At 43.9% G+C, this 21,687-nt stretch overlaps 37 non-coding genes across 37 annotated transcripts; all 37 read right to left on the bottom strand.

Moving 5' to 3' along the window:
* Nucleotides 1–294: 294 nt before the first annotated feature.
* trnav-uac (transfer RNA valine (anticodon UAC)) lies at nucleotides 295–367 on the bottom strand. Its single transcript has one exon. It is a non-coding gene; the product is annotated as a tRNA-Val (tRNA).
* A 982-nt stretch (nucleotides 368–1,349) lies between these two features.
* Nucleotides 1,350–1,422, bottom strand: trnav-cac (transfer RNA valine (anticodon CAC)). The gene has a single exon. It is a non-coding gene; the product is annotated as a tRNA-Val (tRNA).
* A 126-nt stretch (nucleotides 1,423–1,548) lies between these two features.
* On the bottom strand, nucleotides 1,549–1,621 carry trnav-aac (transfer RNA valine (anticodon AAC)). Its single transcript has one exon. It is a non-coding gene; the product is annotated as a tRNA-Val (tRNA).
* A 783-nt stretch (nucleotides 1,622–2,404) lies between these two features.
* Nucleotides 2,405–2,477, bottom strand: trnav-uac (transfer RNA valine (anticodon UAC)). Its single transcript has one exon. It is a non-coding gene; the product is annotated as a tRNA-Val (tRNA).
* A 126-nt stretch (nucleotides 2,478–2,603) lies between these two features.
* trnav-aac (transfer RNA valine (anticodon AAC)) lies at nucleotides 2,604–2,676 on the bottom strand. The gene has a single exon. It is a non-coding gene; the product is annotated as a tRNA-Val (tRNA).
* Nucleotides 2,677–3,459: 783 nt separating this feature from the next.
* trnav-uac (transfer RNA valine (anticodon UAC)) lies at nucleotides 3,460–3,532 on the bottom strand. Its single transcript has one exon. It is a non-coding gene; the product is annotated as a tRNA-Val (tRNA).
* Nucleotides 3,533–3,658: 126 nt separating this feature from the next.
* On the bottom strand, nucleotides 3,659–3,731 carry trnav-aac (transfer RNA valine (anticodon AAC)). The gene has a single exon. It is a non-coding gene; the product is annotated as a tRNA-Val (tRNA).
* A 783-nt stretch (nucleotides 3,732–4,514) lies between these two features.
* Nucleotides 4,515–4,587, bottom strand: trnav-cac (transfer RNA valine (anticodon CAC)). Its single transcript has one exon. It is a non-coding gene; the product is annotated as a tRNA-Val (tRNA).
* Nucleotides 4,588–4,713: 126 nt separating this feature from the next.
* trnav-aac (transfer RNA valine (anticodon AAC)) lies at nucleotides 4,714–4,786 on the bottom strand. The gene has a single exon. It is a non-coding gene; the product is annotated as a tRNA-Val (tRNA).
* A 783-nt stretch (nucleotides 4,787–5,569) lies between these two features.
* Nucleotides 5,570–5,642, bottom strand: trnav-uac (transfer RNA valine (anticodon UAC)). The gene has a single exon. It is a non-coding gene; the product is annotated as a tRNA-Val (tRNA).
* Nucleotides 5,643–6,624: 982 nt separating this feature from the next.
* trnav-cac (transfer RNA valine (anticodon CAC)) lies at nucleotides 6,625–6,697 on the bottom strand. Its single transcript has one exon. It is a non-coding gene; the product is annotated as a tRNA-Val (tRNA).
* Nucleotides 6,698–6,823: 126 nt separating this feature from the next.
* Nucleotides 6,824–6,896, bottom strand: trnav-aac (transfer RNA valine (anticodon AAC)). Its single transcript has one exon. It is a non-coding gene; the product is annotated as a tRNA-Val (tRNA).
* A 783-nt stretch (nucleotides 6,897–7,679) lies between these two features.
* Nucleotides 7,680–7,752, bottom strand: trnav-uac (transfer RNA valine (anticodon UAC)). Its single transcript has one exon. It is a non-coding gene; the product is annotated as a tRNA-Val (tRNA).
* A 982-nt stretch (nucleotides 7,753–8,734) lies between these two features.
* trnav-cac (transfer RNA valine (anticodon CAC)) lies at nucleotides 8,735–8,807 on the bottom strand. Its single transcript has one exon. It is a non-coding gene; the product is annotated as a tRNA-Val (tRNA).
* A 126-nt stretch (nucleotides 8,808–8,933) lies between these two features.
* Nucleotides 8,934–9,006, bottom strand: trnav-aac (transfer RNA valine (anticodon AAC)). Its single transcript has one exon. It is a non-coding gene; the product is annotated as a tRNA-Val (tRNA).
* A 783-nt stretch (nucleotides 9,007–9,789) lies between these two features.
* trnav-uac (transfer RNA valine (anticodon UAC)) lies at nucleotides 9,790–9,862 on the bottom strand. The gene has a single exon. It is a non-coding gene; the product is annotated as a tRNA-Val (tRNA).
* A 126-nt stretch (nucleotides 9,863–9,988) lies between these two features.
* Nucleotides 9,989–10,061, bottom strand: trnav-aac (transfer RNA valine (anticodon AAC)). Its single transcript has one exon. It is a non-coding gene; the product is annotated as a tRNA-Val (tRNA).
* Nucleotides 10,062–10,844: 783 nt separating this feature from the next.
* On the bottom strand, nucleotides 10,845–10,917 carry trnav-uac (transfer RNA valine (anticodon UAC)). The gene has a single exon. It is a non-coding gene; the product is annotated as a tRNA-Val (tRNA).
* A 126-nt stretch (nucleotides 10,918–11,043) lies between these two features.
* Nucleotides 11,044–11,116, bottom strand: trnav-aac (transfer RNA valine (anticodon AAC)). The gene has a single exon. It is a non-coding gene; the product is annotated as a tRNA-Val (tRNA).
* A 783-nt stretch (nucleotides 11,117–11,899) lies between these two features.
* Nucleotides 11,900–11,972, bottom strand: trnav-cac (transfer RNA valine (anticodon CAC)). The gene has a single exon. It is a non-coding gene; the product is annotated as a tRNA-Val (tRNA).
* Nucleotides 11,973–12,098: 126 nt separating this feature from the next.
* Nucleotides 12,099–12,171, bottom strand: trnav-aac (transfer RNA valine (anticodon AAC)). The gene has a single exon. It is a non-coding gene; the product is annotated as a tRNA-Val (tRNA).
* Nucleotides 12,172–12,954: 783 nt separating this feature from the next.
* Nucleotides 12,955–13,027, bottom strand: trnav-uac (transfer RNA valine (anticodon UAC)). The gene has a single exon. It is a non-coding gene; the product is annotated as a tRNA-Val (tRNA).
* A 126-nt stretch (nucleotides 13,028–13,153) lies between these two features.
* trnav-aac (transfer RNA valine (anticodon AAC)) lies at nucleotides 13,154–13,226 on the bottom strand. The gene has a single exon. It is a non-coding gene; the product is annotated as a tRNA-Val (tRNA).
* A 783-nt stretch (nucleotides 13,227–14,009) lies between these two features.
* On the bottom strand, nucleotides 14,010–14,082 carry trnav-cac (transfer RNA valine (anticodon CAC)). The gene has a single exon. It is a non-coding gene; the product is annotated as a tRNA-Val (tRNA).
* Nucleotides 14,083–14,208: 126 nt separating this feature from the next.
* Nucleotides 14,209–14,281, bottom strand: trnav-aac (transfer RNA valine (anticodon AAC)). The gene has a single exon. It is a non-coding gene; the product is annotated as a tRNA-Val (tRNA).
* A 783-nt stretch (nucleotides 14,282–15,064) lies between these two features.
* Nucleotides 15,065–15,137, bottom strand: trnav-cac (transfer RNA valine (anticodon CAC)). Its single transcript has one exon. It is a non-coding gene; the product is annotated as a tRNA-Val (tRNA).
* A 126-nt stretch (nucleotides 15,138–15,263) lies between these two features.
* Nucleotides 15,264–15,336, bottom strand: trnav-aac (transfer RNA valine (anticodon AAC)). The gene has a single exon. It is a non-coding gene; the product is annotated as a tRNA-Val (tRNA).
* A 783-nt stretch (nucleotides 15,337–16,119) lies between these two features.
* On the bottom strand, nucleotides 16,120–16,192 carry trnav-uac (transfer RNA valine (anticodon UAC)). Its single transcript has one exon. It is a non-coding gene; the product is annotated as a tRNA-Val (tRNA).
* A 126-nt stretch (nucleotides 16,193–16,318) lies between these two features.
* On the bottom strand, nucleotides 16,319–16,391 carry trnav-aac (transfer RNA valine (anticodon AAC)). Its single transcript has one exon. It is a non-coding gene; the product is annotated as a tRNA-Val (tRNA).
* A 783-nt stretch (nucleotides 16,392–17,174) lies between these two features.
* trnav-cac (transfer RNA valine (anticodon CAC)) lies at nucleotides 17,175–17,247 on the bottom strand. Its single transcript has one exon. It is a non-coding gene; the product is annotated as a tRNA-Val (tRNA).
* A 126-nt stretch (nucleotides 17,248–17,373) lies between these two features.
* Nucleotides 17,374–17,446, bottom strand: trnav-aac (transfer RNA valine (anticodon AAC)). The gene has a single exon. It is a non-coding gene; the product is annotated as a tRNA-Val (tRNA).
* A 783-nt stretch (nucleotides 17,447–18,229) lies between these two features.
* trnav-uac (transfer RNA valine (anticodon UAC)) lies at nucleotides 18,230–18,302 on the bottom strand. Its single transcript has one exon. It is a non-coding gene; the product is annotated as a tRNA-Val (tRNA).
* A 126-nt stretch (nucleotides 18,303–18,428) lies between these two features.
* On the bottom strand, nucleotides 18,429–18,501 carry trnav-aac (transfer RNA valine (anticodon AAC)). Its single transcript has one exon. It is a non-coding gene; the product is annotated as a tRNA-Val (tRNA).
* A 783-nt stretch (nucleotides 18,502–19,284) lies between these two features.
* On the bottom strand, nucleotides 19,285–19,357 carry trnav-cac (transfer RNA valine (anticodon CAC)). Its single transcript has one exon. It is a non-coding gene; the product is annotated as a tRNA-Val (tRNA).
* A 126-nt stretch (nucleotides 19,358–19,483) lies between these two features.
* Nucleotides 19,484–19,556, bottom strand: trnav-aac (transfer RNA valine (anticodon AAC)). Its single transcript has one exon. It is a non-coding gene; the product is annotated as a tRNA-Val (tRNA).
* Nucleotides 19,557–20,339: 783 nt separating this feature from the next.
* trnav-cac (transfer RNA valine (anticodon CAC)) lies at nucleotides 20,340–20,412 on the bottom strand. The gene has a single exon. It is a non-coding gene; the product is annotated as a tRNA-Val (tRNA).
* Nucleotides 20,413–20,538: 126 nt separating this feature from the next.
* On the bottom strand, nucleotides 20,539–20,611 carry trnav-aac (transfer RNA valine (anticodon AAC)). The gene has a single exon. It is a non-coding gene; the product is annotated as a tRNA-Val (tRNA).
* Between the last annotated feature and the right edge of the window lie 1,076 nt (nucleotides 20,612–21,687).

Raw genomic sequence — 21,687 nt, 5'->3', positions numbered from 1 at the left:
AGACAGCCAGCAATCTCGTGGTGATCGCTTGTTGAAAAACCTATAAAGGAAAAGATTACTAAATCACTCGTCTGACGATGCAAACAATTAATGTTTTACGTCCAAGGCAAAAAGCTGTTTCCGCTCAGTTTGAAACAGAGGACCTTTCGCGTGTAAAGCGAACGTGAGGACCACTACAGAAACCTGACGGGGAGCCTCTCTTCTTTTAACACTACTTGGCAGAAGAGGCCTTTGTAGTGTTGACTAAGAATGCAGCAGAGCCTGGCTTAAGCAAATTTGGAAAAAGCCAGTAGCTTTTTCCACCCAGTTTCGAACTGGGGACCTTTCGCGTGTAAGGCGAACGCGATAACCACTACACTATGGAAACTTGCAAAAAGTACACAGCCAGCAATCTCCTGGTGATCGCTTGCTGTAAAACGAATAAAGGAAAAGATAACTAAATCCCTCCCCTGACTTTGCAAACAGTTCATGTTTACCCACGAAAGAGAAACACTGTTTCTGCTCGGTTTCGAACCGAGGACCTTTCGCGTGTTAGGCGAACGTGATGACCACTACACTACAGAACCTTGATTACGATCCACCGTTCTTTTAACTCGGCTTGGCAGAAGGCCTTTGTAGTGTTGACGAAGAAAGCAACAGATCCCTACTTAAGCAATTTTGGAAAAAGCCACCAGCTGTTACCACCAAGTTTCGAACTGGGGACCTTTCGCATGCGGCAAACGTGACAACCACTACACTATGGAATCCTTCGCAGAAACGACTGCCAGCAATCTCCTGGTGATCGCTTGTGGAAGAGCGAACTAAGGAAAAGATAATTAAACACCTCACCTGACTTTGCAAACATTTCATGTTTTCCCACAAAAGAGAAACTCTGTTTCTGCTCGGTAAATCCACTTGGCAGAAGGCATTTGTAGTGTTTACGAAGAAAGCAGTAGATCCCTACTTAAACAATTTTGGAAAAAGCCAACAGCTGTTTCAAAACAGTTTCAAACTGGGGACCTTTTGTGTGTGAGGTGAACGTGATAACCATTACACTACAGAAACTTGTGCAGAGAAGACAGCCAGCAATCTCGTGGTGATCGCTTGCTGAAAAACCTATAAAGGAAAAGATTACTAAATCTCTCGTCTGACGATGCAAACAATTAATGTTTTACGTCCAAGGCAAAAAGCTGTTTCCGCTCAGTTTGGAACCGAGGACCTTTCGCGTGTAAAGCGAATGTGATGACCACTACAGAAACCTGACGGGGAGCCTCTCTTCTTTTAACACTACTTGGCAGAAGAGGCCTTTGTAGTGTTGACTAAGAATGCAGCAGAGCCTGGTTTAAGTAATTTTGGAAAAAGCCAGTAGCTGTTTCCACCCAGTTTCGAACTGGGGACCTTTCGCGTGTGAGGCGAACGTGATAACCACTACACTATGGAAACTTGCAAAAAGTACACAGCCAGCAATCTCCTGGTGATCGCTTGCTGTAAAACGAATAAAGGAAAAGATAACTAAATCCCTCCCCTGACTTTGCAAACAGTTCATGTTTACCCACAAAAGAGAAACACTGTTTCTGCTCGGTTTCGAACCGAGGACCTTTCGCGTGTTAGGCGAACGTGATGACCACTACACTACAGAAACTTGATTAGGATCCACCGTTCTTTTAACTCGGCTTGGCAGAAGGCCTTTGTAGTGTTGACGAAGAAAGCAACAGATCCCTACTTAAGCAATTTTGGAAAAAGCCACCAGCTGTTGCCACCCAGTTTCGAACTGGGGACCTTTCGCATGAGGCGAACGTGACAACCACTACACTATGGAATCCCGTGCAGAGATGACTGCCAGCAATCTCCTGGTGATCGCTTGTAGAAGAGCGAACTAAGGAAAAGATAATTAAACACCTCACCTGACTTTGCAAACATTTCATGTTTTCCCACAAAAGAGAAACACTGTCTCTGCTCGGTAAATCCACTTGGCAGAAGGCAATTGTATTGTTTACGAAGAAAGCAGTAGATCCCCACTTAAACAATTTTGGAAAAAGCCAACAGCTGTTTCAGCACAGTTTTAAACTGGGGACCTTTCGTATGTGAGGTGAATGTGATAACCATTACACTACAGAAACTTGTGCAGAGAAGACAGCCAGCAATCTCGTGGTGATCGCTTGTTGAAAAACCTATAAAGGAAAAGATTACTAAATAACTCGTCTGACGATGCAAACAATTAATGTTTTACGTCCAAGGCAAAAAGCTGTTTCCGCTCAGTTTGAAACAGAGGACCTTTCGCGTGTAAAGCGAACGTGAGGACCACTACAGAAACCTGACGGGGAGCCTCTCTTCTTTTAACACTACTTGGCAGAAGAGGCCTTTGTAGTGTTGACTAAGAATGCAGCAGAGCCTGGCTTAAGCAAATTTGGAAAAAGCCAGTAGCTGTTTCCACCCAGTTTCGAACTGGGGACTTTTCGCGTGTAAGGCGAACGTGATAACCACTACACTATGGAAACTTGCAAAAAGTACACAGCCAGCAATCTCCTGGTGATCGCTTGCTGTAAAACGAATAAAGGAAAAGATAACTAAATCCCTCCCCTGACTTTGCAAACAGTTCATGTTTACCCACGAAAGAGAAACACTGTTTCTGCTCGGTTTCGAACCGAGGACCTTTCGCGTGTTAGGCGAACGTGATGACCACTACACTACAGAAACTTGCTTACGATCCACCGTTCTTTTAACTCGGCTTGGCAGAAGGCCTTTGTAGTGTTGACGAAGAAAGCAACAGATCCCTACTTAAGCAATTTTGGAAAAAGCCACCAGCTGTTACCACCAAGTTTCGAACTGGGGACCTTTCGCATGCGGCAAACGTGACAACCACTACACTATGGAATCCTTCGCAGAAACGACTGCCAGCAATCTCCTGGTGATCGCTTGTGGAAGAGCGAACTAAGGAAAAGATAATTAAACACCTCACCTGACTTTGCAAACATTTCATGTTTTCCCACAAAAGAGAAACTCTGTTTCTGCTCGGTAAATCCACTTGGCAGAAGGCATTTGTAGTGTTTACGAAGAAAGCAGTAGATCCCTACTTAAACAATTTTGGAAAAAGCCAACAGCTGTTTCAAAACAGTTTCAAACTGGGGACCTTTTGTATGTGAGGTGAATGTGATAACCATTACACTACAGAAACTTGTGCAGAGAAGACAGCCAGCAATCTCGTGGTGATCGCTTGTTGAAAAACCTATAAAGGAAAAGATTACTAATTCACTCGTCTGACGATGCAAACAATTAATGTTTTACGTCCAAGGCAAAAAGCTGTTTCCGCTCAGTTTGAAACAGAGGACCTTTCGCGTGTAAAGCGAACGTGAGGACCACTACAGAAACCTGACGGGGAGCCTCTCTTCTTTTAACACTACTTGGCAGAAGAGGCCTTTGTAGTGTTGACTAAGAATGCAGCAGAGCCTGGCTTAAGCAAATTTGGAAAAAGCCAGTAGCTGTTTCCACCCAGTTTCGAACTGGGGACCTTTCGCGTGTAAGGCGAACGTGATAACCACTACACTATGGAAACTTGCAAAAAGTACACAGCCAGCAATCTCCTGGTGATCGCTTGCTGTAAAACGAATAAAGGAAAAGATAACTAAATCCCTCCCCTGACTTTGCAAACAGTTCATGTTTACCCACGAAAGAGAAACACTGTTTCTGCTCGGTTTCGAACCGAGGACCTTTCGCGTGTTAGGCGAACGTGATGACCACTACACTACAGAAACTTGATTACGATCCACCGTTCTTTTAACTCGGCTTGGCAGAAGGCCTTTGTAGTGTTGACGAAGAAAGCAACAGATCCCTACTTAAGCAATTTTGGAAAAAGCCACCAGCTGTTACCACCAAGTTTCGAACTGGGGACCTTTCGCATGCGGCAAACGTGACAACCACTACACTATGGAATCCTTCGCAGAAACGACTGCCAGCAATCTCCTGGTGATCGCTTGTGGAAGAGCGAACTAAGGAAAAGATAATTAAACACCTCACCTGACTTTGCAAACATTTCATGTTTTCCCACAAAAGAGAAACTCTGTTTCTGCTCGGTAAATCCACTTGGCAGAAGGCATTTGTAGTGTTTACGAAGAAAGCAGTAGATCCCTACTTAAACAATTTTGGAAAAAGCCAACAGCTGTTTCAAAACACTTTCAAACTGGGGACCTTTTGTGTGTGAGGTGAACGTGATAACCATTACACTACAGAAACTTGTGCAGAGAAGACAGCCAGCAATCTCGTGGTGATCGCTTGTTGAAAAACCTATAAAGGAAAAGATTACTAAATCTCTCGTCTGACGATGCAAACAATTAATGTTTTACGTCCAAGGCAAAAAGCTGTTTCCGCTCAGTTTGGAACCGAGGACCTTTCGCGTGTAAAGCGAATGTGATGACCACTACAGAAACCTGACGGGGAGCCTCTCTTCTTTTAACACTACTTGGCAGAAGAGGCCTTTGTAGTGTTGACTAAGAATGCAGCAGAGCCTGGTTTAAGTAATTTTGGAAAAAGCCAGTAGCTGTTTCCACCCAGTTTCGAACTGGGGACCTTTCGCGTGTGAGGCGAACGTGATAACCACTACACTATGGAAACTTACAAAAAGTACACAGCCAGCAATCTCCTGGTGATCGCTTGCTGTAAAACGAATAAAGGAAAAGATAACTAAATCCCTCCCCTGACTTTGCAAACAGTTCATGTTTACCCACAAAAGAGAAACACTGTTTCTGCTCGGTTTCGAACCGAGGACCTTTCGCGTGTTAGGCGAACGTGATGACCACTACACTACAGAAACTTGATTAGGATCCACCGTTCTTTTAACTCGGCTTGGCAGAAGGCCTTTGTAGTGTTGACGAAGAAAGCAACAGATCCCTACTTAAGCAATTTTGGAAAAAGCCACCAGCTGTTGCCACCCAGTTTCGAACTGGGGACCTTTCGCATGAGGCGAACGTGACAACCACTACACTATGGAATCCCGTGCAGAGATGACTGCCAGCAATCTCCTGGTGATCGCTTGTAGAAGAGCGAACTAAGGAAAAGATAATTAAACACCTCACCTGACTTTGCAAACATTTCATGTTTTCCCACAAAAGAGAAACACTGTCTCTGCTCGGTAAATCCACTTGGCAGAAGGCAATTGTATTGTTTACGAAGAAAGCAGTAGATCCCCACTTAAACAATTTTGGAAAAAGCCAACAGCTGTTTCAGCACAGTTTTAAACTGGGGACCTTTCGTATGTGAGGTGAATGTGATAACCATTACACTACAGAAACTTGTGCAGAGAAGACAGCCAGCAATCTCGTGGTGATCGCTTGTTGAAAAACCTATAAAGGAAAAGATTACTAAATCACTCGTCTGACGATGCAAACAATTAATGTTTTACGTCCAAGGCAAAAAGCTGTTTCCGCTCAGTTTGAAACAGAGGACCTTTCGCGTGTAAAGCGAACGTGAGGACCACTACAGAAACCTGACGGGGAGCCTCTCTTCTTTTAACACTACTTGGCAGAAGAGGCCTTTGTAGTGTTGACTAAGAATGCAGCAGAGCCTGGCTTAAGCAAATTTGGAAAAAGCCAGTAGCTTTTTCCACCCAGTTTCGAACTGGGGACCTTTCGCGTGTAAGGCGAACGCGATAACCACTACACTATGGAAACTTGCAAAAAGTACACAGCCAGCAATCTCCTGGTGATCGCTTGCTGTAAAACGAATAAAGGAAAAGATAACTAAATCCCTCCCCTGACTTTGCAAACAGTTCATGTTTACCCACGAAAGAGAAACACTGTTTCTGCTCGGTTTCGAACCGAGGACCTTTCGCGTGTTAGGCGAACGTGATGACCACTACACTACAGAACCTTGATTACGATCCACCGTTCTTTTAACTCGGCTTGGCAGAAGGCCTTTGTAGTGTTGACGAAGAAAGCAACAGATCCCTACTTAAGCAATTTTGGAAAAAGCCACCAGCTGTTACCACCAAGTTTCGAACTGGGGACCTTTCGCATGCGGCAAACGTGACAACCACTACACTATGGAATCCTTCGCAGAAAGGACTGCCAGCAATCTCCTGGTGATCGCTTGTGGAAGAGCGAACTAAGGAAAAGATAATTAAACACCTCACCTGACTTTGCAAACATTTCATGTTTTCCCACAAAAGAGAAACTCTGTTTCTGCTCGGTAAATCCACTTGGCAGAAGGCATTTGTAGTGTTTACGAAGAAAGCAGTAGATCCCTACTTAAACAATTTTGGAAAAAGCCAACAGCTGTTTCAAAACACTTTCAAACTGGGGACCTTTTGTGTGTGAGGTGAACGTGATAACCATTACACTACAGAAACTTGTGCAGAGAAGACAGCCAGCAATCTCGTGGTGATCGCTTGTTGAAAAACCTATAAAGGAAAAGATTACTAAATCTCTCGTCTGACGATGCAAACAATTAATGTTTTACGTCCAAGGCAAAAAGCTGTTTCCGCTCAGTTTGGAACCGAGGACCTTTCGCGTGTAAAGCGAATGTGATGACCACTACAGAAACCTGACGGGGAGCCTCTCTTCTTTTAACACTACTTGGCAGAAGAGGCCTTTGTAGTGTTGACTAAGAATGCAGCAGAGCCTGGTTTAAGTAATTTTGGAAAAAGCCAGTAGCTGTTTCCACCCAGTTTCGAACTGGGGACCTTTCGCGTGTGAGGCGAACGTGATAACCACTACACTATGGAAACTTACAAAAAGTACACAGCCAGCAATCTCCTGGTGATCGCTTGCTGTAAAACGAATAAAGGAAAAGATAACTAAATCCCTCCCCTGACTTTGCAAACAGTTCATGTTTACCCACAAAAGAGAAACACTGTTTCTGCTCGGTTTCGAACCGAGGACCTTTCGCGTGTTAGGCGAACGTGATGACCACTACACTACAGAAACTTGATTAGGATCCACCGTTCTTTTAACTCGGCTTGGCAGAAGGCCTTTGTAGTGTTGACGAAGAAAGCAACAGATCCCTACTTAAGCAATTTTGGAAAAAGCCACCAGCTGTTGCCACCCAGTTTCGAACTGGGGACCTTTCGCATGAGGCGAACGTGACAACCACTACACTATGGAATCCCGTGCAGAGATGACTGCCAGCAATCTCCTGGTGATCGCTTGTAGAAGAGCGAACTAAGGAAAAGATAATTAAACACCTCACCTGACTTTGCAAACATTTCATGTTTTCCCACAAAAGAGAAACACTGTCTCTGCTCGGTAAATCCACTTGGCAGAAGGCAATTGTATTGTTTACGAAGAAAGCAGTAGATCCCCACTTAAACAATTTTGGAAAAAGCCAACAGCTGTTTCAGCACAGTTTTAAACTGGGGACCTTTCGTATGTGAGGTGAATGTGATAACCATTACACTACAGAAACTTGTGCAGAGAAGACAGCCAGCAATCTCGTGGTGATCGCTTGTTGAAAAACCTATAAAGGAAAAGATTACTAAATCACTCGTCTGACGATGCAAACAATTAATGTTTTACGTCCAAGGCAAAAAGCTGTTTCCGCTCAGTTTGAAACAGAGGACCTTTCGCGTGTAAAGCGAACGTGAGGACCACTACAGAAACCTGACGGGGAGCCTCTCTTCTTTTAACACTACTTGGCAGAAGAGGCCTTTGTAGTGTTGACTAAGAATGCAGCAGAGCCTGGCTTAAGCAAATTTGGAAAAAGCCAGTAGCTTTTTCCACCCAGTTTCGAACTGGGGACCTTTCGCGCGTAAGGCGAACGCGATAACCACTACACTATGGAAACTTGCAAAAAGTACACAGCCAGCAATCTCCTGGTGATCGCTTGCTGTAAAACGAATAAAGGAAAAGATAACTAAATCCCTCCCCTGACTTTGCAAACAGTTCATGTTTACCCACGAAAGAGAAACACTGTTTCTGCTCGGTTTCGAACCGAGGACCTTTCGCGTGTTAGGCGAACGTGATGACCACTACACTACAGAACCTTGATTACGATCCACCGTTCTTTTAACTCGGCTTGGCAGAAGGCCTTTGTAGTGTTGACGAAGAAAGCAACAGATCCCTACTTAAGCAATTTTGGAAAAAGCCACCAGCTGTTACCACCAAGTTTCGAACTGGGGACCTTTCGCATGCGGCAAACGTGACAACCACTACACTATGGAATCCTTCGCAGAAAGGACTGCCAGCAATCTCCTGGTGATCGCTTGTGGAAGAGCGAACTAAGGAAAAGATAATTAAACACCTCACCTGACTTTGCAAACATTTCATGTTTTCCCACAAAAGAGAAACTCTGTTTCTGCTCGGTAAATCCACTTGGCAGAAGGCATTTGTAGTGTTTACGAAGAAAGCAGTAGATCCCTACTTAAACAATTTTGGAAAAAGCCAACAGCTGTTTCAAAACAGTTTCAAACTGGGGACCTTTTGTGTGTGAGGTGAACGTGATAACCATTACACTACAGAAACTTGTGCAGAGAAGACAGCCAGCAATCTCGTGGTGATCGCTTGCTGAAAAACCTATAAAGGAAAAGATTACTAAATCTCTCGTCTGACGATGCAAACAATTAATGTTTTACGTCCAAGGCAAAAAGCTGTTTCCGCTCAGTTTGGAACCGAGGACCTTTCGCGTGTAAAGCGAATGTGATGACCACTACAGAAACCTGACGGGGAGCCTCTCTTCTTTTAACACTACTTGGCAGAAGAGGCCTTTGTAGTGTTGACTAAGAATGCAGCAGAGCCTGGTTTAAGTAATTTTGGAAAAAGCCAGTAGCTGTTTCCACCCAGTTTCGAACTGGGGACCTTTCGCGTGTGAGGCGAACGTGATAACCACTACACTATGGAAACTTGCAAAAAGTACACAGCCAGCAATCTCCTGGTGATCGCTTGCTGTAAAACGAATAAAGGAAAAGATAACTAAATCCCTCCCCTGACTTTGCAAACAGTTCATGTTTACCCACAAAAGAGAAACACTGTTTCTGCTCGGTTTCGAACCGAGGACCTTTCGCGTGTTAGGCGAACGTGATGACCACTACACTACAGAAACTTGATTAGGATCCACCGTTCTTTTAACTCGGCTTGGCAGAAGGCCTTTGTAGTGTTGACGAAGAAAGCAACAGATCCCTACTTAAGCAATTTTGGAAAAAGCCACCAGCTGTTGCCACCCAGTTTCGAACTGGGGACCTTTCGCATGAGGCGAACGTGACAACCACTACACTATGGAATCCCGTGCAGAGATGACTGCCAGCAATCTCCTGGTGATCGCTTGTAGAAGAGCGAACTAAGGAAAAGATAATTAAACACCTCACCTGACTTTGCAAACATTTCATGTTTTCCCACAAAAGAGAAACACTGTCTCTGCTCGGTAAATCCACTTGGCAGAAGGCAATTGTATTGTTTACGAAGAAAGCAGTAGATCCCCACTTAAACAATTTTGGAAAAAGCCAACAGCTGTTTCAGCACAGTTTTAAACTGGGGACCTTTCGTATGTGAGGTGAATGTGATAACCATTACACTACAGAAACTTGTGCAGAGAAGACAGCCAGCAATCTCGTGGTGATCGCTTGTTGAAAAACCTATAAAGGAAAAGATTACTAAATCTCTCGTCTGACGATGCAAACAATTAATGTTTTACGTCCAAGGCAAAAAGCTGTTTCCGCTCAGTTTGAAACAGAGGACCTTTCGCGTGTAAAGCGAACGTGAGGACCACTACAGAAACCTGACGGGGAGCCTCTCTTCTTTTAACACTACTTGGCAGAAGAGGCCTTTGTAGTGTTGACTAAGAATGCAGCAGAGCCTGGCTTAAGCAAATTTGGAAAAAGCCAGTAGCTGTTTCCACCCAGTTTCGAACTGGGGACCTTTCGCGTGTAAGGCGAACGTGATAACCACTACACTATGGAAACTTGCAAAAAGTACACAGCCAGCAATCTCCTGGTGATCGCTTGCTGTAAAACGAATAAAGGAAAAGATAACTAAATCCCTCCCCTGACTTTGCAAACAGTTCATGTTTACCCACGAAAGAGAAACACTGTTTCTGCTCGGTTTCGAACCGAGGACCTTTCGCGTGTTAGGCGAACGTGATGACCACTACACTACAGAAACTTGCTTACGATCCACCGTTCTTTTAACTCGGCTTGGCAGAAGGCCTTTGTAGTGTTGACGAAGAAAGCAACAGATCCCTACTTAAGCAATTTTGGAAAAAGCCACCAGCTGTTACCACCAAGTTTCGAACTAGGGACCTTTCGCATGCGGCAAACGTGACAACCACTACACTATGGAATCCTTCGCAGAAACGACTGCCAGCAATCTCCTGGTGATCGCTTGTGGAAGAGCGAACTAAGGAAAAGATAATTAAACACCTCACCTGACTTTGCAAACATTTCATGTTTTCCCACAAAAGAGAAACTCTGTTTCTGCTCGGTAAATCCACTTGGCAGAAGGCATTTGTAGTGTTTACGAAGAAAGCAGTAGATCCCTACTTAAACAATTTTGGAAAAAGCCAACAGCTGTTTCAAAACAGTTTCAAACTGGGGACCTTTTGTATGTGAGGTGAATGTGATAACCATTACACTACAGAAACTTGTGCAGAGAAGACAGCCAGCAATCTCGTGGTGATCGCTTGTTGAAAAACCTATAAAGGAAAAGATTACTAAATCACTCGTCTGACGATGCAAACAATTAATGTTTTACGTCCAAGGCAAAAAGCTGTTTCCGCTCAGTTTGAAACAGAGGACCTTTCGCGTGTAAAGCGAACGTGAGGACCACTACAGAAACCTGACGGGGAGCCTCTCTTCTTTTAACACTACTTGGCAGAAGAGGCCTTTGTAGTGTTGACTAAGAATGCAGCAGAGCCTGGCTTAAGCAAATTTGGAAAAAGCCAGTAGCTGTTTCCACCCAGTTTCGAACTGGGGACCTTTCGCGTGTAAGGCGAACGTGATAACCACTACACTATGGAAACTTGCAAAAAGTACACAGCCAGCAATCTCCTGGTGATCGCTTGCTGTAAAACGAATAAAGGAAAAGATAACTAAATCCCTCCCCTGACTTTGCAAACAGTTCATGTTTACCCACGAAAGAGAAACACTGTTTCTGCTCGGTTTCGAACCGAGGACCTTTCGCGTGTTAGGCGAACGTGATGACCACTACACTACAGAAACTTGATTACGATCCACCGTTCTTTTAACTCGGCTTGGCAGAAGGCCTTTGTAGTGTTGACGAAGAAAGCAACAGATCCCTACTTAAGCAATTTTGGAAAAAGCCACCAGCTGTTACCACCAAGTTTCGAACTGGGGACCTTTCGCATGCGGCAAACGTGACAACCACTACACTATGGAATCCTTCGCAGAAACGACTGCCAGCAATCTCCTGGTGATCGCTTGTGGAAGAGCGAACTAAGGAAAAGATAATTAAACACCTCACCTGACTTTGCAAACATTTCATGTTTTCCCACAAAAGAGAAACTCTGTTTCTGCTCGGTAAATCCACTTGGCAGAAGGCATTTGTAGTGTTTACGAAGAAAGCAGTAGATCCCTACTTAAACAATTTTGGAAAAAGCCAACAGCTGTTTCAAAACACTTTCAAACTGGGGACCTTTTGTGTGTGAGGTGAACGTGATAACCATTACACTACAGAAACTTGTGCAGAGAAGACAGCCAGCAATCTCGTGGTGATCGCTTGTTGAAAAACCTATAAAGGAAAAGATTACTAAATCTCTCGTCTGACGATGCAAACAATTAATGTTTTACGTCCAAGGCAAAAAGCTGTTTCCGCTCAGTTTGGAACCGAGGACCTTTCGCGTGTAAAGCGAATGTGATGACCACTACAGAAACCTGACGGGGAGCCTCTCTTCTTTTAACACTACTTGGCAGAAGAGGCCTTTGTAGTGTTGACTAAGAATGCAGCAGAGCCTGGTTTAAGTAATTTTGGAAAAAGCCAGTAGCTGTTTCCACCCAGTTTCGAACTGGGGACCTTTCGCGTGTGAGGCGAACGTGATAACCACTACACTATGGAAACTTACAAAAAGTACACAGCCAGCAATCTCCTGGTGATCGCTTGCTGTAAAACGAATAAAGGAAAAGATAACTAAATCCCTCCCCTGACTTTGCAAACAGTTCATGTTTACCCACAAAAGAGAAACACTGTTTCTGCTCGGTTTCGAACCGAGGACCTTTCGCGTGTTAGGCGAACGTGATGACCACTACACTACAGAAACTTGATTAGGATCCACCGTTCTTTTAACTCGGCTTGGCAGAAGGCCTTTGTAGTGTTGACGAAGAAAGCAACAGATCCCTACTTAAGCAATTTTGGAAAAAGCCACCAGCTGTTGCCACCCAGTTTCGAACTGGGGACCTTTCGCATGAGGCGAACGTGACAACCACTACACTATGGAATCCCGTGCAGAGATGACTGCCAGCAATCTCCTGGTGATCGCTTGTAGAAGAGCGAACTAAGGAAAAGATAATTAAACACCTCACCTGACTTTGCAAACATTTCATGTTTTCCCACAAAAGAGAAACACTGTCTCTGCTCGGTAAATCCACTTGGCAGAAGGCAATTGTATTGTTTACGAAGAAAGCAGTAGATCCCCACTTAAACAATTTTGGAAAAAGCCAACAGCTGTTTCAGCACAGTTTTAAACTGGGGACCTTTCGTATGTGAGGTGAATGTGATAACCATTACACTACAGAAACTTGTGCAGAGAAGACAGCCAGCAATCTCGTGGTGATCGCTTGTTGAAAAACCTATAAAGGAAAAGATTACTAAATCACTCGTCTGACGATGCAAACAATTAATGTTTTACGTCCAAGGCAAAAAGCTGTTTCCGCTCAGTTTGAAACAGAGGACCTTTCGCGTGTAAAGCGAACGTGAGGACCACTACAGAAACCTGACGGGGAGCCTCTCTTCTTTTAACACTACTTGGCAGAAGAGGCCTTTGTAGTGTTGACTAAGAATGCAGCAGAGCCTGGCTTAAGCAAATTTGGAAAAAGCCAGTAGCTGTTTCCACCCAGTTTCGAACTGGGGACCTTTCGCGTGTAAGGCGAACGCGATAACCACTACACTATGGAAACTTGCAAAAAGTACACAGCCAGCAATCTCCTGGTGATCGCTTGCTGTAAAACGAATAAAGGAAAAGATAACTAAATCCCTCCCCTGACTTTGCAAACAGTTCATGTTTACCCACGAAAGAGAAACACTGTTTCTGCTCGGTTTCGAACCGAGGACCTTTCGCGTGTTAGGCGAACGTGATGACCACTACACTACAGAAACTTGATTAGGATCCACCGTTCTTTTAACTCGGCTTGGCAGAAGGCCTTTGTAGTGTTGACGAAGAAAGCAACAGATCCCTACTTAAGCAATTTTGGAAAAGGCCACCAGCTGTTGCCACCCAGTTTCGAACTGGGGACCTTTCGCATGCGGCAAACGTGACAACCACTACACTATGGAATCCTTCGCAGAAAGGACTGCCAGCAATCTCCTGGTGATCGCTTGTGGAAGAGCGAACTAAGGAAAAGATAATTAAACACCTCACCTGACTTTGCAAACATTTCATGTTTTCCCACAAAAGAGAAACTCTGTTTCTGCTCGGTAAATCCACTTGGCAGAAGGCATTTGTAGTGTTTACGAAGAAAGCAGTAGATCCCTACTTAAACAATTTTGGAAAAAGCCAACAGCTGTTTCAAAACAGTTTCAAACTGGGGACCTTTTGTGTGTGAGGTGAACGTGATAACCATTACACTACAGAAACTTGTGCAGAGAAGACAGCCAGCAATCTCGTGGTGATCGCTTGCTGAAAAACCTATAAAGGAAAAGATTACTAAATCTCTCGTCTGACGATGCAAACAATTAATGTTTTACGTCCAAGGCAAAAAGCTGTTTCCGCTCAGTTTGGAACCGAGGACCTTTCGCGTGTAAAGTGAACGTGATGACCACTACAGAAACCTGACGGGGAGCCTCTCTTCTTTTAACACTACTTGGCAGAAGAGGCCTTTGTAGTGTTGACTAAGAATGCAGCAGAGCCTGGTTTAAGTAATTTTGGAAAAAGCCAGTAGCTGTTTCCACCCAGTTTCGAACTGGGGACCTTTCGCGTGTGAGGCGAACGTGATAACCACTACACTATGGAAACTTGCAAAAAGTACACAGCCAGCAATCTCCTGGTGATCGCTTGCTGTAAAACGAATAAAGGAAAAGATAACTAAATCCCTCCCCTGACTTTGCAAACAGTTCATGTTTACCCACGAAAGAGAAACACTGTTTCTGCTCGGTTTCGAACCGAGGACCTTTCGCGTGTTAGGCGAACGTGATGACCACTACACTACAGAAACTTGATTACGATCCACCGTTCTTTTAACTCGGCTTTGCAGAAGGCCTTTGTAGTGTTGACGAAGAAAGCAACAGATCCCTACTTAAGCAATTTTGGAAAAAGCCACCAGCTGTTACCACCAAGTTTCGAACTGGGGACCTTTCGCATGCGGCGAACGTGACAACCACTACACTATGGAATCCTTCGCAGAAACGACTGCCAGCAATCTCCTGGTGATCGCTTGTGGAAGAGCGAACTAAGGAAAAGATAATTAAACACCTCACCTGACTTTGCAAACATTTCATGTTTTCCCACAAAAGAGAAACTCTGTTTCTGCTCGGTAAATCCACTTGGCAGAAGGCATTTGTAGTGTTTACGAAGAAAGCAGTAGATCCCTACTTAAACAATTTTGGAAAAAGCCAACAGCTGTTTCAAAACACTTTCAAACTGGGGACCTTTTGTGTGTGAGGTGAACGTGATAACCATTACACTACAGAAACTTGTGCAGAGAAGACAGCCAGCAATCTCGTGGTGATCGCTTGTTGAAAAACCTATAAAGGAAAAGATTACTAAATCTCTCGTCTGACGATGCAAACAATTAATGTTTTACGTCCAAGGCAAAAAGCTGTTTCCGCTCAGTTTGGAACCGAGGACCTTTCGCGTGTAAAGCGAATGTGATGACCACTACAGAAACCTGACGGGGAGCCTCTCTTCTTTTAACACTACTTGGCAGAAGAGGCCTTTGTAGTGTTGACTAAGAATGCAGCAGAGCCTGGTTTAAGTAATTTTGGAAAAAGCCAGTAGCTGTTTCCACCCAGTTTCGAACTGGGGACCTTTCGCGTGTGAGGCGAACGTGATAACCACTACACTATGGAAACTTACAAAAAGTACACAACCAGCAATCTCCTGGTGATCGCTTGCTGTAAAACGAATAAAGGAAAAGATAACTAAATCCCTCCCCTGACTTTGCAAACAGTTCATGTTTACCCACAAAAGAGAAACACTGTTTCTGCTCGGTTTCGAACCGAGGACCTTTCGCGTGTTAGGCGAACGTGATGACCACTACACTACAGAAACTTGATTAGGATCCACCGTTCTTTTAACTCGGCTTGGCAGAAGGCCTTTGTAGTGTTGACGAAGAAAGCAACAGATCCCTACTTAAGCAATTTTGGAAAAAGCCACCAGCTGTTGCCACCCAGTTTCGAACTGGGGACCTTTCGCATGAGGCGAACGTGACAACCACTACACTATGGAATCCCGTGCAGAGATGACTGCCAGCAATCTCCTGGTGATCGCTTGTAGAAGAGCGAACTAAGGAAAAGATAATTAAACACCTCACCTGACTTTGCAAACATTTCATGTTTTCCCACAAAAGAGAAACACTGTCTCTGCTCGGTAAATCCACTTGGCAGAAGGCAATTGTATTGTTTACGAAGAAAGCAGTAGATCCCCACTTAAACAATTTTGGAAAAAGCCAACAGCTGTTTCAGCACAGTTTTAAACTGGGGACCTTTCGTATGTGAGGTGAATGTGATAACCATTACACTACAGAAACTTGTGCAGAGAAGACAGCCAGCAATCTCGTGGTGATCGCTTGTTGAAAAACCTATAAAGGAAAAGATTACTAAATCACTCGTCTGACGATGCAAACAATTAATGTTTTACGTCCAAGGCAAAAAGCTGTTTCCGCTCAGTTTGAAACAGAGGACCTTTCGCGTGTAAAGCGAACGTGAGGACCACTACAGAAACCTGACGGGGAGCCTCTCTTCTTTTAACACTACTTGGCAGAAGAGGCCTTTGTAGTGTTGACTAAGAATGCAGCAGAGCCTGGCTTAAGCAAATTTGGAAAAAGCCAGTAGCTGTTTCCACCCAGTTTCGAACTGGGGACCTTTCGCGTGTAAGGCGAACGCGATAACCACTACACTATGGAAACTTGCAAAAAGTACACAGCCAGCAATCTCCTGGTGATCGCTTGCTGTAAAACGAATAAAGGAAAAGATAACTAAATCCCTCCCCTGACTTTGCAAACAGTTCATGTTTACCCACGAAAGAGAAACACTGTTTCTGCTCGGTTTCGAACCGAGGACCTTTCGCGTGTTAGGCGAACGTGATGACCACTACACTACAGAAACTTGATTAGGATCCACCGTTCTTTTAACTCGGCTTGGCAGAAGGCCTTTGTAGTGTTGACGAAGAAAGCAACAGATCCCTACTTAAGCAATTTTGGAAAAAGCCACCAGCTGTTGCCACCCAGTTTCGAACTGGGGACCTTTCGCATGCGGCAAACGTGACAACCACTACACTATGGAATCCTTCGCAGAAAGGACTGCCAGCAATCTCCTGGTGATCGCTTGTGGAAGAGCGAACTAAGGAAAAGATAATTAAACACCTCACCTGACTTTGCAAACATTTCATGTTTTCCCACAAAAGAGAAACTCTGTTTCTGCTCGGTAAATCCACTTGGCAGAAGGCATTTGTAGTGTTTACGAAGAAAGCAGTAGATCCCTACTTAAACAATTTTGGAAAAAGCCAACAGCTGTTTCAAAACAGTTTCAAACTGGGGACCTTTTGTGTGTGAGGTGAACGTGATAACCATTACACTACAGAAACTTGTGCAGAGAAGACAGCCAGCAATCTCGTGGTGATCGCTTGCTGAAAAACCTATAAAGGAAAAGATTACTAAATCTCTCGTCTGACGATGCAAACAATTAATGTTTTACGTCCAAGGCAAAAAGCTGTTTCCGCTCAGTTTGGAACCGAGGACCTTTCGCGTGTAAAGCGAACGTGATGACCACTACAGAAACCTGACGGGGAGCCTCTCTTCTTTTAACACTACTTGGCAGAAGAGGCCTTTGTAGTGTTGACTAAGAATGCAGCAGAGCCTGGTTTAAGTAATTTTGGAAAAAGCCAGTAGCTGTTTCCACCCAGTTTCGAACTGGGGACCTTTCGCGTGTGAGGCGAACGTGATAACCACTACACTATGGAAACTTACAAAAAGTACACAGCCAGCAATCTCCTGGTGATCGCTTGCTGTAAAACGAATAAAGGAAAAGATAACTAAATCCCTCCCCTGACTTTGCAAACAGTTCATGTTTACCCACAAAAGAGAAACACTGTTTCTGCTCGGTTTCGAACCGAGGACCTTTCGCGTGTTAGGCGAACGTGATGACCACTACACTACAGAAACTTGATTAGGATCCACCGTTCTTTTAACTCGGCTTGGCAGAAGGCCTTTGTAGTGTTGACGAAGAAAGCAACAGATCCCTACTTAAGCAATTTTGGAAAAAGCCACCAGCTGTTGCCACCCAGTTTCGAACTGGGGACCTTTCGCATGAGGCGAACGTGACAACCACTACACTATGGAATCCCGTTCAGAGATGACTGCCAGCAATCTCCTGGTGATCGCTTGTAGAAGAGCGAACTAAGGAAAAGATAATTAAACACCTCACCTGACTTTGCAAACATTTCATGTTTTCCCACAAAAGAGAAACACTGTCTCTGCTCGGTAAATCCACTTGGCAGAAGGCAATTGTATTGTTTACGAAGAAAGCAGTAGATCCCCACTTAAACAATTTTGGAAAAAGCCAACAGCTGTTTCAGCACAGTTTTAAACTGGGGACCTTTCGTATGTGAGGTGAATGTGATAACCATTACACTACAGAAACTTGTGCAGAGAAGACAGCCAGCAATCTCGTGGTGATCGCTTGTTGAAAAACCTATAAAGGAAAAGATTACTAAATCACTCGTCTGACGATGCAAACAATTAATGTTTTACGTCCAAGGCAAAAAGCTGTTTCCGCTCAGTTTGAAACAGAGGACCTTTCGCGTGTAAAGCGAACGTGAGGACCACTACAGAAACCTGACGGGGAGCCTCTCTTCTTTTAACACTACTTGGCAGAAGAGGCCTTTGTAGTGTTGACTAAGAATGCAGCAGAGCCTGGCTTAAGCAAATTTGGAAAAAGCCAGTAGCTGTTTCCACCCAGTTTCGAACTGGGGACCTTTCGCGTGTAAGGCGAACGCGATAACCACTACACTATGGAAACTTGCAAAAAGTACACAGCCAGCAATCTCCTGGTGATCGCTTGCTGTAAAACGAATAAAGGAAAAGATAACTAAATCCCTCCCCTGACTTTGCAAACAGTTCATGTTTACCCACGAAAGAGAAACACTGTTTCTGCTCGGTTTCGAACCGAGGACCTTTCGCGTGTTAGGCGAACGTGATGACCACTACACTACAGAAACTTGATTAGGATCCACCGTTCTTTTAACTCGGCTTGGCAGAAGGCCTTTGTAGTGTTGACGAAGAAAGCAACAGATCCCTACTTAAGCAATTTTGGAAAAAGCCACCAGCTGTTGCCACCCAGTTTCGAACTGGGGACCTTTCGCATGCGGCAAACGTGACAACCACTACACTATGGAATCCTTCGCAGAAAGGACTGCCAGCAATCTCCTGGTGATCGCTTGTGGAAGAGCGAACTAAGGAAAAGATAATTAAACACCTCACCTGACTTTGCAAACATTTCATGTTTTCCCACAAAAGAGAAACTCTGTTTCTGCTCGGTAAATCCACTTGGCAGAAGGCATTTGTAGTGTTTACGAAGAAAGCAGTAGATCCCTACTTAAACAATTTTGGAAAAAGCCAACAGCTGTTTCAAAACAGTTTCAAACTGGGGACCTTTTGTGTGTGAGGTGAACGTGATAACCATTACACTACAGAAACTTGTGCAGAGAAGACAGCCAGCAATCTCGTGGTGATCGCTTGCTGAAAAACCTATAAAGGAAAAGATTACTAAATCTCTCGTCTGACGATGCAAACAATTAATGTTTTACGTCCAAGGCAAAAAGCTGTTTCCGCTCAGTTTGGAACCGAGGACCTTTCGCGTGTAAAGCGAATGTGATGACCACTACAGAAACCTGACGGGGAGCCTCTCTTCTTTTAACACTACTTGGCAGAAGAGGCCTTTGTAGTGTTGACTAAGAATGCAGCAGAGCCTGGTTTAAGTAATTTTGGAAAAAGCCAGTAGCTGTTTCCACCCAGTTTCGAACTGGGGACCTTTCGCGTGTGAGGCGAACGTGATAACCACTACACTATGGAAACTTGCAAAAAGTACACAGCCAGCAATCTCCTGGTGATCGCTTGCTGTAAAACGAATAAAGGAAAAGATAACTAAATCCCTCCCCTGACTTTGCAAACAGTTCATGTTTACCCACGAAAGAGAAACACTGTTTCTGCTCGGTTTCGAACCGAGGACCTTTCGCGTGTTAGGCGAACGTGATGACCACTACACTACAGAAACTTGATTACGATCCACCGTTCTTTTAACTCGGCTTGGCAGAAGGCCTTTGTAGTGTTGACGAAGAAAGCAACAGATCCCTACTTAAGCAATTTTGGAAAAAGCCACCAGCTGTTACCACCAAGTTTCGAACTGGGGACCTTTCGCATGCGGCGAACGTGACAACCACTACACTATGGAATCCTTCGCAGAAACGACTGCCAGCAATCTCCTGGTGATCGCTTGTGGAAGAGCGAACTAAGGAAAAGATAATTAAACACCTCACCTGACTTTGCAAACATTTCATGTTTTCCCACAAAAGAGAAACTCTGTTTCTGCTCGGTAAATCCACTTGGCAGAAGGCATTTGTAGTGTTTACGAAGAAAGCAGTAGATCCCTACTTAAACAATTTTGGAAAAAGCCAACAGCTGTTTCAAAACACTTTCAAACTGGGGACCTTTTGTGTGTGAGGTGAACGTGATAACCATTACACTACAGAAACTTGTGCAGAGAAGACAGCCAGCAATCTCGTGGTGATCGCTTGTTGAAAAACCTATAAAGGAAAAGATTACTAAATCTCTCGTCTGACGATGCAAACAATTAATGTTTTACGTCCAAGGCAAAAAGCTGTTTCCGCTCAGTTTGGAACCGAGGACCTTTCGCGTGTAAAGCGAATGTGATGACCACTACAGAAACCTGACGGGGAGCCTCTCTTCTTTTAACACTACTTGGCAGAAGAGGCCTTTGTAGTGTTGACTAAGAATGCAGCAGAGCCTGGTTTAAGTAATTTTGGAAAAAGCCAGTAGCTGTTTCCACCCAGTTTCGAACTGGGGACCTTTCGCGTGTGAGGCGAACGTGATAACCACTACACTATGGAAACTTACAAAAAGTACACAGCCAGCAATCTCCTGGTGATCGCTTGCTGTAAAACGAATAAAGGAAAAGATAACTAAATCCCTCCCCTGACTTTGCAAACAGTTCATGTTTACCCACAAAAGAGAAACACTGTTTCTGCTCGGTTTCGAACCGAGGACCTTTCGCGTGTTAGGCGAACGTGATGACCACTACACTACAGAAACTTGATTAGGATCCACCGTTCTTTTAACTCGGCTTGGCAGAAGGCCTTTGTAGTGTTGACGAAGAAAGCAACAGATCCCTACTTAAGCAATTTTGGAAAAAGCCACCAGCTGTTGCCACCCAGTTTCGAACTGGGGACCTTTCGCATGAGGCGAACGTGACAACCACTACACTACAGAAACTTGATTAGGATCTACCGTTCTTTTAACTCGGCTTGGCAGAAGAGGCCTTTGTAGTGTTGACTAAGAATGCAGCAGAGCCTGGCTTAAGCAAATTTGGAAAAAGCTAGTAGCTGTTTCCACCCAGTTTCGAACTGGGGACCTTTCGCGCGGCAGCCGAAAATAGTTAAGCTTAACTTCCCTTAACTTTTCCCATTCATTCTCTATGGTAGTGCTTAACACTACGGATGCGATATACTTTTGGCCACACGTAGACTTCATGGCGCTGCTTCGTCTGTTTCCGTGGCGGGGAATTTAAAAAGCATGGTAGTGTCATCTGTCAATCATTCCCAGGGGAGACCCGTTTTACGATCGGAGAGAGATCTGTTTACCGAATTGTCAACAAGTATTTACAGTCTAAACTACCTTCGGACAGGTTTTACCTTACATTTTACCTCAGGTGACCACTGTTTTTACGTCAGAGTTCGAGATCAACGCAATTAAGCTGTCAAACTGACACGGTAAGTTGAATTCCTTAGCAATACTAACTTACTGTATTGTATATACATTATCATTTATATATTGTATCATTTAAATTGTATGTATATTATCGTTTAAAACAATTTTAACAGTGTAATGTGATATAATTATATTGTAATTAATATACATGCACATGCGCACACACACATTACATTTAAACTGTAAAACATTTCTTTAAAAATAATTTAAAAAATGTGTGTGCAATTTAATGGTATGAATTAAAATGTGTGTATAAAACATTTTTACATTTTATATATACATTTTATATTAATTTGTTTAGATACATACACACACATATATTCTGCAATTAAAATAATAAATATTAAATAATAACACCAGTTTATGATGATGCTGAAGACTGGAGTAATAATGCTGAGAAT

The sequence above is a fragment of the Garra rufa genome, chromosome 1 (assembly GCF_049309525.1).
Source record: "Garra rufa chromosome 1, GarRuf1.0, whole genome shotgun sequence".
Lineage (NCBI taxonomy): Eukaryota > Metazoa > Chordata > Actinopteri > Cypriniformes > Cyprinidae > Garra > Garra rufa.
The sequence above is the reverse complement of the archived record's forward strand: the minus strand, read 5'-3'. Positions and strand labels throughout refer to the sequence as shown.